We start from the raw sequence: 13,964 nt of genomic DNA on the forward strand, positions 1-13,964 counted from the left end.
CACCCCCTCAGGGAGCACCACCCCCCTTCAGGGAGCATGGAGCTGCTGAGGCTATCCTGTGGGCTTCTGAAATGGGTGCAGCCAAAAGGCAGAGCTCTCTTTAAAAATCACCATGAAGTGAAAAAGATGGCCACATCATTTTTGGAACAAAACCTAGATCTTTCCTTCAACACATCAGACTCCTAAATGCCATTCCCCCAGCTTGCTGCCCCTGGGTCCCCATTTCTGCAGAAGGACGTGTGGGTTTGAGGCTAATTCTGAACAGCCCTGCACAGGAATTAAGAAGGAATGTGTGCAGTGCTCAATACAAAGCTCGTTTGTCTCCAGGGACCCTTTTAATTAAATCAATTATCTCTAGAAGAAACACTTAGAGCTTCTTAGGCCTAAACAATAGGTACTTGTTCTCAGTTCTAATACAGGTCCCTTGTTCAGAGAATCCTCTTGTGAGCCAGTTGAGGACAATATCTTACCAGATTCTTAAAAGCCACACGCCCTGTGTCTACCTTCAATGTCTCCTGCTCTATCCTGCACACAGTGGAGAGACATTCACAGACAGCCGATAGCCTGACAGAAAAATGCCCGTGCAAACCTACAAACTCCCGCCTACACTTTTCTGTTGGTCTGCCTTGTATTCCCAATAGTCTCCTAGGCTACCTTCTGCCAGAAGAAGAAAAGAGAAGGGGGAGGAGGAGGAGGAAGAGGAGGAGGAGGAAGAGGAGGAGGAGGAGGAAGAGAAGGAGGAGGAGGAGAAGGAGGAGGAGGAGGGCCCCACCCAAAGTCAAAATGGCTAATGCAGCATCCCTGGAGATTTAGGGAGCATAGTCTGTGTGTTCTGGGCTGCTCACACACCTCCTCATGCACCCTTCGAGAGCGCCAGTAGTTTAAAAGCTATTGTTGGCATCCTGGATCAAAGCGAAAGAAAGTAGTGACAAGGCGGGCTTGTGTCACCCTACAGTCTTATTACAATGGCAAAGCACGGAAGTGAAACAAACCTACATCCTTCCTCCTACAACGGCTGGTTCTTACAGCTAGCCATCATCTCTGGAACAAGCCAACAGAAGAGCCCCCAATGCTGAGGCCCACTTGACAGAGCCATGCACTGCCTGAGAGAGTCCATCATGTTTTTGCGAGGGTTTCATGTTAATGTCCACCCCCACACCCCACATGAAGCCTTATAACTCCTTGTGCCTCCCACCCCAGTGGGCTAGGATTGTAGGCATGTCATTGGAAGCCTGGCTTGTGCTGTGGATGATGATGTAGAAGCTTACTCTGGGCTGGAACTCAAGCTCTTCCTATCTCAGCCTCCCAAGTGACAGAGAAAGGTCACCTCTCTAGATTGTATATCACTAAGTTCTCCTTGAAGAGAGAGTGGGATACGCTACTGCGTCCTCCCTGGACCTTGTCTCTTCGGTTCAGAAACTGCACCAAGCTCCCGGACTACTTAGCAGAGCTGTGAATGGTCATGCTGGGCAGAAAGCTTTAGCCTCGGTCCTTTGGAATCTCCTTTAATGAGTGACCAGCAGGCAAGACGTACAGGCATAGAACAATGAAGACAGCCAATAAATATTGTGGATTGATGGGTCGTGGTGGAATTGGGCTTACCAAAATGAGGACAACACTAAAGGGTAGAGCTTGTCCAATCATCAGTATATAATACTATTGTGTCTGGTGTGGAGGGTGATGGCCGAAGGCCAGGCAGGCCCCTTCCTGCTCATGGTTACCACTGAACAAGTAGGATACAGTCTGCAGCACAATGGTACTTCTAAGACACTCTAACTAAAGCAGTAAATAATAACAGTGCTCAGAATTATTTTACTTTCAATATATTTAAATTCATTGATAAAAGACAGATGTATGAGTCGAAATTCTGTCACAGGGACAGAAGGTCTAACATACACAACTGGAGAAAGGTTTATTTTGGTTCCATCTAGCATAGAAGGCATAGTATATCATTGGCTTCTCTGCTCCTGTGATAAAAACACCATTATCAAAAGCTACATATGAGAGAACGAGTTCATTTGGGCTTCCAGTTCTGGAGGGATAGAGTTTGTCACGGTTGGAGACACAGCAGTCAGAGCATCACTGGTGGTCCCATCTGAGAGCTCACATCTCCAAATTCAAACAAAACACAGAGAAAGTGGGAAGTAGGGCGAGTCTGTCATCTCACAAAGCCTGCCCTCAGTGACATCTTCCAGCAAGGCCATACTTTCTCAGCCTTCCCAGATGGCATCACTAAGCAGGGACCAGTCGTGCGAATGCCTGAGCCTTCCTCATTTAAACCATCACAGGGAGGAACTGAAGACCAGTAAGGAGGTGTTGGACCAAAGCAGTACCAAATCCAGCAGGCTCACGGAGCTCGTGGTCCTGTGGCTGAGCTGCAACAGGTTTGAGCGAGCACTTCTATAGCCCTGCTGTTTACAGCCCATATGGTCCTCTTCACACATGGCTCCCTCGTTGCCTATGGCCTGTCCTGACAGACAGTTCATGTACCTGGCATCTTAATATCTTAGGGTCGCAATTCCCAGTTAGGTCTCACCTTCACACCTTCTCTGCCATCTCTCTTGGGAGGGCTAGGGTTTCTGACCCCACCATACATCACTAGGCCTCCAAAACTTTCTTTTGGAATCTGGTTGGAAGTCCCATGCATGCCTGCAACACTAGCAAGTGCTGGAAACATGGATAATGCCAAAGTCTGTCATCAGATGCAACACCATCCAGACTCCTTAGGGGTTTCAGTCCTGGTGATGGTGGTGGTGATGGTGATAGTGGTGGTGGTGATGGTGGTGGTGGTGATGGTGTGATGATGGTGGTAGTGATGATGGTGATAATGGTGGTGGTGATGATGGTGGTGGTGGTGGTGGTGGTGATGGTGGTGATGGTGGTGGTGGTGGTGGTGGTGGTGATGGTGGGTGATGGTGGTGGTAGTGGTGGGGGTGGTGGGAGTGGGAGTGGTGGTGGTGGTGATGATGGTGTGGTGGTGGTGATGGTGGTGGTGGTGGTGATGGTGGTGGTGGTGGTGATGGTGGTGGTGGTGGTGGTGGTGGTGGTGATGGTGGTGGTGGGTGGTGATGGTGGTGATGGTGGTGATGGTGGTGGTGATGGTGATAGTGGTGGTGGTGGTGGTGGTGGTGTGGTGGTGGTGGTGGTGGTGGTGGTGGTAGTGGTGGTGGTGGTGGTGGTGGTGGTGGGGGTGGGGTGGTGGTGGTGGTGGTGGTGGTGGTGGTGGTGGTGGTGGTGGTGGTGATGGTGGTGGTGGTGGTGATGGTGGTGGTGGTGATGGTGGTGATGGTGGTGGTGGTGATGGTGGTGATGGTGGTGGTGGTGATGGTGGTAGTGGTATGTTGTGCTGTTTTTGAGACACAGTCTTACCATGAAGCACTGGCTGGCCTGGAACTCACTCTGGAGACCAGGCTGACTTTAGAACTCATAGAGGCCCATTTGCCTTTGCCTCCCGAGTGCTGGAATCAAAGGTGTGCATCACTACTGTGGCTTTCCAGACCCCCTGGGAACACAGCTGCAGCGGCTTCTGAGAGCAAAGCTAAGCGTGAGGCCTGAGGCCTGTAGGAACAGTCCACCTTGTAAGTACTCTCTTCTCAAGAGCAAGCCTGCTCTACAGGAGGTCTGGCTAGTCCCTGAGAGGCTTGGGTTATCTTTCCTATTGTCCAAATGCAAAGTACTTCCCTTCTGTTTAGTAGTTCTAATCTCTCCAGAAACATTACCACCCTTAGTCCCAAATGAACACTAGCATTTCTGAAAATCTACAAGTGTCACAAACCTAGTTTTATTTAGTTCCTTTTTTTTACCCCCCACTACAAACCTGGCTAAAATCAACTAGAAATAACCATGCCACAGCCTAACTTTGAAATGTCCACCAGGATAACTGGCTTAATATTTTAAACTCAAGGTGGTATGCCCCACCCTGCCCCACCTTCTCCCAACCTGTCTTCCTTCTTTTGCCTTGTCGTAGTAGAGCTTGAACCTGGGGCCTTGAGCAAACAAACACTCTAAGGACATCCTTTTCTGTTGGCCTACATACCATCTTCTACTTAACTTTGACCCCGGAAAAATGTGCCTTGCTTTTCCCCATGGCTCTGTGTGCTCATTACATTTTACCTCATTTTTTACCCCACACCACATTTCTTAGTCATTGTTCACTCAAAGACCTGTCACGGTGATCTGAGCTCATCGCCCCAGTGCTTGGGAGACTAAGGCAAGAGGATCACCTGAACTACGAAGTGAATCTCAAGAGTCAATAACAGGAACAGTAATAGTCTCCAAACATTGTCGGAGAAGGCTCAGGGTGCAGCGCTCCAGTGTGGGAGAACTCACTCTGCGACACAAGGCCCTAGTTCAGTCCTCAGCACCACTTTTTAAAAGCCAATCCCTTCAGGGTGAAAAGGGGTTGAGAGGTGGTTGACTGTAACTCATCACCAGAGGCCAAGAGGAAAAATACAGATAGTGCCTTGCTATTAAAACCTCCTCCTTCACATTGACGATTTGATTTGACCCTTGATTTAAATGAACAAGCATATTTCTCTTAGGTGGCCAATAAAATGGCGTGTATTGCACGAGGAGGCGATGAAGGGAGGTGAGATGAAGCTGGAGTCCGTCCACCGTGCAAATGTGGATCTCTGACAGGTTCACCTCAGTGCACAGGCTCTAGCTGTCCTGTGAGGAAAACTTTTGAAATCTGTGTTATTCTACCACAAGACACAACTGACTTTTTATCTCTGAACCACACTCTGTTATTCAAAGCCAAGTCACCTTTGGCCTTCATTTCTAATCTCCTTAAAAGATGACATTTCCTCCACAGAACTCGGGGCTTTACATTCCTATTCAAGAACTCAGGTTTCTTTCTGGGCACCTCCTTGACTCCAGGTCATTTTCCTATTTAACTAATTAAAACCCATTTGAATTTCACTTGTGATTTGTCTCTGAAGAGTCTTGGTGAACTTACTACAAAACCCACCAGTAGGGGAAACAAAGGGCATGAGCATGACACTGCTCACATCACCGATTCCTGGGAAGGTGGCCTGCAAGGGCACAGGGACAACCGAGTGCTGGAAGGCAGTGGCAGGAGGCCTTCTCAGCACCCAGCCATCCTGCAATATCAAAAAATTAACTTACTCAAAAAAGATAAAGACACCCATAAAGGTCTTTACAACTCTGTGATTTTATAGTATGCAGTACTGGCTACATTTATATATTAACTTGATCAAAGCTACGGTAATCTCGGAAGAGGGAAACTTAATTAAGAAAATGCCCCCACCAGGTCGTCCTATGTGTAAAACTATGGTACAGCGCTTTGGCTGCTGATTCAATATTGGGGGCCCAGCTCACGGTGGATGGCCCACTTCCGGTATTGTGGTCCTGGGTGTACAAGAAAGCAAGCTGTGCAAGCCATGGAAGAAAATCCAGTAAGCAGCACTCTCCAGTGGCTTCTGCATCAGTTACTGCCTCCAGGTTCCTGCCCTGAGTTTCTGCTTTGTTCAATGGACTGTGACCCTGAATATTCAAGCCAAATGAACCCTTTCCTACCCAAGCTGCATTGGGTCATGGCATTTTATCATAACAATAGATTTCCAAACTAAGACATAAATTGGTACCAGGAATGGGGTATTGCTGTGATGGACTTGATTGTGTTTGGGGGAAGTTGTGGAAAGACTGAAATTTGGGACTAAAACAGAGCCATTGTTTTAAGAACCCACTGGGCTATTCTACAGGAGCTTGAAGGATAGGAATATTGAGAGCAATGCAGGTGGAGGCTAGGATTTTGAAGTGCCAGAGAAATGTAAAGATTTAACAGGACTGTATATGTGATATTTTTGAATTAAGAACCACTAAAGTGAAGCCCCTGCTTTACAGGGACAATTGATACTAGTGAGCTGGGGTTGAAGAATCAAGCTGTAATTACAAAGAAACCAGCATCATTGAGGTGAAAATCTGGCAAGTGTTCCCCCAGAGGCAGCTAACAAAAACCATGTCCCAGAGGTGGCCATAGTTGTACCTTGTGCTGGCAGTTGAACCTGATCGTGTGAGAGTCTCTCATATGGTACTGGCTTTAAATTCACGAAGAGGTTATGCTTAGCAGCTGAGGCTTGACACTCTGAGGCCAGGAGAGGCTATTAATGAAGGTACACCCTTCAGTAGCAGTTGAACCCCAGGATTGAAGGGGTCATGGAGAGGCTTGGTCCCATAAAGAGAGTAGAGCGCAGGTGAAGCAGGAGAAACCAGCATTTTGTAGATGCCAGTACCATGAAACAACTGGCTAGAACAACAGCAGAAAAGTGCCTCAAGCTCTTTGGAGGAGCCCAGAAGTTTGTGAGTAAGCCTAGACTTTGGACCCTGAGCTATTTACATTGTTAGAGTTGGTATTAGTGTGTCCAGTTTTTGACTGTGCCTTGCTTTTTCCTTCATGGAACAATCACATTTAACTTATGAGAAAAGTTGTGAGACTTTGATATTTTGAAGAGTATTTGAATGTTGTGATTTCAGATGTTTGAAAAGGCAAGTTTTAAAGACTGTGAGACTTTTAAAGTTATTTATGTTTTATGTTATGAAATTGATAATTGATATCATGGGGACAACGAAAGAGGAAAGGTTATGTTTTAACATTAATGGATCCTTGATCAAGTTGCCTAGGGGCTAATTGTGCTGGCTAGATGGATGTCAACTTGATACAAGCTTGAGTCATTGTAGAAGTGAGGACCTCAATTGAGAAAATGTTCCCACCAGAATAGCCTGTGCATAAAACGGTAGTGCACTGTCTTGATTGCTGTCCTATGTGGGAGGCCCAGCTTACTATGTGTGGTCCACTCCTGGGCTGGTGGTCCTGGATGCCATAAGAAAGCAGGCTGAGCAAGCCATGGGGAGTAAGCAAATAAGCAGCACTCTTGTGAGGCGTCAGTAAGCGCCTACCTCCGTGTTCCTGCCTCTTTAAATTCCTGTTTTGGCTTCCCTTCATGGACTGTGGTCCTGGATATGTAAGCCAAATAAACCCTTTCTCCCCAACCTGCTTTTGGTCATGGTGTTTTTTCACAGCAATAGAAACACAAACTAAGACATGAACTTTGACGTTTTATTTTAAAAAAAAAATATTGAAGTTAAGGCTTGAGAGATGGCTCGCAGGTTTAGAACATATAGTGCTCTTGTAGAGGACCCACGCTCACTTTCCAGGACCCAAATGGAACAGCTCACAATGTAACTCCAGAGCCATCTGATGCCCCCTTCTGGCCTCCTTAGGAAACTGCACTCGTGTGTGTGTGTGTGTGTGTGTGTGTGTGTGTGTGTGTGTGTGTGTGTGTGTGTGTGTGTTGAGCCTAGTGCCTGATACCTGTAATCCTAGTCCTAGGGCAGGAAGATGGGGAGTTTGAGGTGGCCTGAGCTACATAGTTAAGACTCTGTCAAAAAGAAAAAAAACCCACTATGTATCTTTATGTACATGCACATACACAACATACAGCTGAGCAATGATGCTCAGAATACCCTCATTACTAATCCCTTAAAAGAGAAGGAATATTTCATGTATTTCACGGATATTTAGTAGGGTCCATTGTACTTAACGTTTGTTTGAGTTCTGTGTGTATATACATTTAATAAATAACATACATATACTTATTGTTTTAAACTAATATTTCAAATCATAAAAGAGCAAGGTTTTTTTTTTAAAGATTTATTCATTTATTATATATAAGTACACTGTAGCTGTCTTCAGATACACCAGAAGAGGGCATCAGATTTCTTTACAGATGGTTGTGAGCCACCATGTGGTTGCTGGGAATTGAACTCAGGACCTCTGGAAAAGCAGTCGGGGCTCTTAACCACTGAGCCATCTCTCCAGCCCCAAAAGAGCAAGTTTTGATCAAAAGGTACTGAGTTCCTAAAAATACTATTTTAGCAATGTAACTTCATGCTACTGGATAGTTAACATTTACATTATACAATATAATCAAATTTAGATTTAACACAAATATTCTCAGAAAATATCTTACCCAATCATGGCCAATGGGCATGTCATTGTTACTGATGACAGTTCCTAAAAGTGGGACCTTCCCTGTCATTTCTCAGGTACTTGTTTATTAGTTACCCTCAAATGGCAGCCTGCTACAAGACTGGCCCCCTACAGTTTAGTGTCCATTCTTCCAATCCTTGAGTCCCTTCCATTACTCAGCCACTATTCCACTCACCACGCTCTCAAGAGGGGCTCTTTGTGCTTTCACAGGACCTCCTCAAGTATAACTAGCGTGAGAGAATGACAAGACGGAACGGAACAATTCCAACACAATACCCAGTGAGTGTGAATATCCAGTGTTCCACAGGATACTGCCGCCGTTCTCACAATATTTCTGTCCACATGGATGCGAAACCAGACAGCAAGCCTGTGGAGCGCCACTCTGGTACCGGCCTGAGCACAGCAAGGCTCACAATGCCCGTCATTACTACCAGGTCCTTATTACATGTGTTTCATGGGGGTTCATGTGCATAAATCATTAGTGGGGTTCACTGGAATTAATGTTTCACTTAGCTTACACTGTAAAATAGAAAGCAAATTCAATGGTAAAGAAACAAAGGACATAGTTAACCCCATATTACTCACTTGGAGTACTCAAAGAGTGAACGCGCACACACACATGCATGCACACACACACACACACACACACACACACACACACAGTTTCTGTGGACCCGTCTTTGTCATTTAAAATGTTAATGAAATGTAAATTTTTGGTACAAGACTCATGAATGTTCATCCTTCAGCTGTTTTGTGCCCAACATGGTAGGAGCCCCTTTAGTCATTTTTGTTAGCCCCCAGTGTCTCCTGTGCTTCCCTTCGGTCTCAGCATCTCCAAAGAAGATACAGTCAACACCTACCATCAGAACAGGAGGAACAAAACACAATTTCAGTTTGGAAAACAAAACACCCCTTGCATTTTTTATAATGAACTCAGGGTTTTTTGGGGGGTGCCAAGCTATTCATGGTGAACAGAGTGTGTTTAATCTGATGTGAAGCTGGTTACCCAGCCTCTACTCACGCTGCACAATGTTTAACTCTGGGTCGGTAGGCTGCCAGCCATTCGAGATGTTTTCACAGCACAGGCGAGAATTAATTAAATCTCTAAGTCACAGCTGATAGGGCTGTACAGAGGACTGCTCTCACCGCTCACAGAGCCGAGCAAGCGGCCTTTGGAGGGAAAAGCCACACTCTACCTCGGGTTTCTCCTGGGGTGAAATGGCCTTTCAGTCAACTGTCAACTCTTTATAATTGAATGAATTTAAAAAAGGAAGAAAAGGGAGGGAGGGAGGGAGAGAGGGAGGGAGGGGAAGAGAGGAAGGGAGGAAGGAAAGAAAAGGAAGAAGGAAGGAAGGAGGGAGGGAGGGAGGGAGGGAGGGAGGGAGGTCAGCAACACGGGTAAGCTTGTCACTGGCCTGACCACCAGAGTTTAATCCCTGGGTTCACATGGTGGATGGAGGGCATGGTCCTCTGACTTCTGACCTTCAGTGCCAGGCTCACATACACCCACAAATAATGTGATTTAAATTATGGAATACGTGAGCCCCACACTAAGGAAACTACAAACAATCTTGCAGGTAGTTCTCTTCATCCTCTACTTCCGGAGAACAAACTCATTCTTAGGCTTCTGAGGTAACTGTCTTCACCCACTCAGCCATCTTATAGGTCCCAAAGAAAAGATGTGGCTCAGGCAGACCTCAGACTTGTAATCCTCCTGTCTCTGCCTTCTCTGCATAACCTGCCACCACACTGCCGAGACTGTACACTGTTTTGTTGTTTTAAGGTTGCATGGGAGTTGGGCCACTCACTCTTGCCAACTCTGTAGTCAGCTCTCTCCTACTACCTATATGAGGTTCTGGGGGCCAACTCAGGTCACCAGGCTTATGCACAAGCACCTTACCCAGTAAGGTGGCCCAAGGCTCTGCACCCACTCCAAGAGATAACTTTTGTAATTTTTTAACTTTCTGGGTCTAACTAGGTTAGAATGGGAGAGAAAAAAATTATCATACTTGAGAAAAATATACATGCTCTCCTTCCTCTCCTTTAAGTTTTCTTACACATCTAAGGTAGATGGGGGGGGGGCTGAGGTGATATACTGCTATGTAGCCCATGACAATGCCTAGCTGTGGCCTTCTTTCTCCTTCAGCCTCCCAAGCCCTATGCACAAACAACTACCACCAGCTATTAAAACATATTTGTGTGTGTCACAAAGACAAATGAGTAGATACAATGCTGCACTGGGCTGACACAGCCTTCAGGGTTGCTCCTCTTTCCTCTGTGCATTCTGTGAACAGAATTGTGGGGTGTCCGGCTTGGTGGCAGGTGCCCTTACCCACTCAGCTATCTCATCGACCCTTTAAAAAAATTTATGTATTTGAGTACACTGTTGCTCTCTCTTCAGCCACACCAGCAGAGGGCATCAGATCTCATTACAGATGGTTGTGAGCCACCATGTGGTTGCTGGGAATTGAACTCAGGACCTCTGGAAGAACGGTCAGTGCTCTTAACCACTGAGTCGTCTCTCCAGTCTTCACTTTTTAATAATGAGGATTATGGCTAAAGAGACAATGCTGACAGAACTGGGCAACAAGATAATGCTTTCTCCACATATGCTTTCCCTGGACTAATATCAGGGTGCTAATTATTGGTAGTTCTGACAAAAGCGATCATTTGTGCTTCCTGATGGTCTATTTCATCCTTGCCCCATGTAAGGAATGCTATCTTTGGGATCTTGAGCATCCCACAAAGGCCCACATGTGGGCATGTTCCCAGAGTGGTGCTATGGAGAGGTAGCAAACTTGGAAGCGGAGAGGATTTTCAGTCACTGAGGACAAGCACTTAGGGAGGACGGTGGGCGCTGGCTTCTTCCTCTTTCTTCTTTTCCAGCCATGTGCAAGTGGCTCCACCTGCTCTACCAGGTCCTCTGCCAGCGCGCACTTTCTCACCACAGACAATGGAGCCTCCCAACGCTGAACCTAAGTAATTCTTTCCTAGGGTTTGTGTTATAGTGACACGAGACTAGCATTTGCAGAAAATAACACTTGTAAGACAATCAAGGCAGAGTGGTTGATTTCCTACTCCTACTTTAGTTCGAAAGTCTCAGCAGAATTGGGGTACGCAGCTCTGTGGGGTACTTGCTTAGTCAGCAAGCATGAAGGCCTCGGCTTGATCCCCGGGTGCAGCCTCTACCCAGAAAAATTATCAGGAGTGTGTTGCACACAGGAGACTGAAATGCTGGCTTTGCAGAGCTCAAAAACCTTGGAATATGTCTGTTACGTTCTACATTATCTTTGTGAAATGGGTTTTTTGTTTCATTGGTTGTGTGGAATAACCCATACTGTGCACATTTTATGGCCCTGGAGATGTATGTTTCCCTGTGCAGGCCAGACTCTCCCAGAATAATTTTAATCTTTTTTAATACACCTATCTTTATTAGCAAATTTCACCTATAATCCTTAGCTGTTATTCCAGCTTCAGAATTTTTTTTTTTTTTTTTTTTGGTTCTTTTTTTTTTTTCGAAGTTGGGGCCCAACCCCAGGGCCTTGAGCTTCCTAGGCAAGGGCTCTACCACTGAGCTAAATCCCCAACCCCCAGCTTCAGAATTCTTAACTTCAGCTTTATTTTCTGGGACAGGGTCTCCAGCCTAGGCTGGCTCTGAGCCCCGTGGAGCTGTGGATGACACTGGACTTCTGTCTCCACATCCAAGGGCTCTGGTTACGCGGATACCAACGTGCTTGTTTGATGCAGTGCTGAGGCCTCAATCCAAGGCCTTGCACTTGGTGAGCGAGAGGGCTGAGCTATACTCCCCAATCTCGGTTTCAGCTTTATACAACAGAAGGTGGTCCTATGACTCTACAAACCATCGACAGGTATTACCAGAACTACCATGTTAGAAAACAAGCTAAATGTAAAAATATTACAAGGGAAAAAACCCAGACCACAGCATTTCTTGACAACTGACAAAACTATTTTGCTGGAAAATTGGACTTTAGGCACAGTGTTTTAGGCATCTTGGGTGTCGGAAAATGCACTAAAAAGGTGAAGAAAGGAATTTTCTATGGTGACAACAGGACGCCTCTAATTATCTTGCCAGATTACTTGTTACTGAAGAACCAAGTTTATGCTTTTCTTTTGCCAAATTAACACACTATTAGAACTTTCATCTCCCAATAATTCAGAAAATACGTGGAGTGTTTCCTTTATGACCAATGGCTATAGCAATTTTTTCACCATGTTTCCACTACGTTTGACTTTGGTCTCATGAACTCCAGGCTGGCCTTGAACTTACCATAGAGCTGTGGAATACCTTGACCTTCTGGTCCTCCTGCTTCCCCCTCCCCTGTGCTGGGATTACAAACGTCATTTGTGTGGTGCCAATGATTGAGCAGGCCCTACTGCACGCTAGGCAAGCCCTCTAGCATCTGAGCCACATAGCTACACCTAAACGTTACAGATAGTTAACGTTAAAACATGATTCGTGTTACCGTGCTAACGGGGTCTGAACGAGTCCGTGTAAACACGTCCTCCACAGAAGTTCTCTGGGCTTTCATGTACTGAGCAGCTTACAAACAGCTCAGCCTGGTGTCACCTGCTCACAGAGCTCCTGAGTGTTGTAGTGAAAAAAGGGCTTTGGTGTTTGGGATGGGGTACAAAGGAATAGAAGACTAAACCTAATGTCTTTTTCCAAGGTTTGAGTACGTCGGTCCTGAGGACCAGAACTCACTCATGGAGGACTTCATTACAACGTAAGGTCCAAAGGTACACGAAGGCGGCCTGGCCTACATAAGCTCTCTTGTCTGCTTGGGAGCCTTGCTCACTTTTAAGTGGTCCTGTGCGGTGAGGTAATCTATGGCGTGTCGGTCTGGGCTCCAAAAGTGGGTGGTCTTTGCAGAGGGAGGTACTGCCTCCCTCTACCTCTGGCTGGAGCCAGTTCCTGCAGCTGGCCTGAAGGCAGCCCACAGACTGCACTGGCACATTTCTTCATTTCTCACTTGAGTGCCCTTCTTTGGGTCCCTTTCAACTGCCCACTTTAGATCGGCTTCATTACACCACCGCTCCATTTGTCATGTAAATTGGGGGACTCGGGGAAGTTTTTCTTTTGGCCTTGTCTACTGAAGAATACCAAGAGGTATTCAAAACGTATTAACACAAATCAATGGCACCAATAAAAGCGAAATCTCCTTAGCAACATAGTCTTGATTGCAAAAGGAGAACGGAGAGCATTTAGTAGAACACTGGCCCACATGGAAGACGCATTTGTCTGGAAGAATCCAGCAACAAAGCCTAAAAGAGAGATTTTGAAAAAATCCAAAATTAACTCACAGGGAACAGTTACTCTTTTTTCAAAAGTCCACAATTGGCTACATTAAATCTATCGTGTGCTCTTGGCTCAGCAACATTGTATCTCAGCGCTTTGCAAACTGAAATTACAACACCCTGCATGCTTCACATGAGTTACAGGGTGTTTTTTGTTTGTTTTGTTTTTTGAGTTTTTTTTTCCTCGGTTGATTTCTTTGGTAGAGCAAACAAAAAGTCTTAAGAAATATTCATCTCACACATAATGTGAAGAAAACTGAATGGCTATTTAACAATATCTAAGACTGTAGGTATAAAAGGTTGGGCTATCTTAGCTTTCTGCAGCGGATTCTAAGATACTAAGCACACCGCAGACAGCAGTGGCATTTTGCTGCAGTCTCCATTTGTGAATGAAGACGTGGAACACAATTCTGAGAAAGCGCTCACTTCTGTTAGGATGAAAACAGTAAAAAGAACAGAAATTCAGAAAATAAGGTACCAATTTAACAAAAAAAGACCCCCAAAGCCCCTCTAATAGAGATGTTTCAGCAAAACAAATAAAAAAAATTTCAAAAAATTAAGCTTCTTTCTTAAAATGTTTCGTGTAGCATTTCATTTTGTATCTTAAGTAAAACAATTCAGACAAGGGAGGCAAAAA

Source organism: Rattus rattus, chromosome 11 (assembly GCF_011064425.1).
Source record: "Rattus rattus isolate New Zealand chromosome 11, Rrattus_CSIRO_v1, whole genome shotgun sequence".
NCBI classification, from domain to species: Eukaryota; Metazoa; Chordata; class Mammalia; order Rodentia; family Muridae; genus Rattus; species Rattus rattus.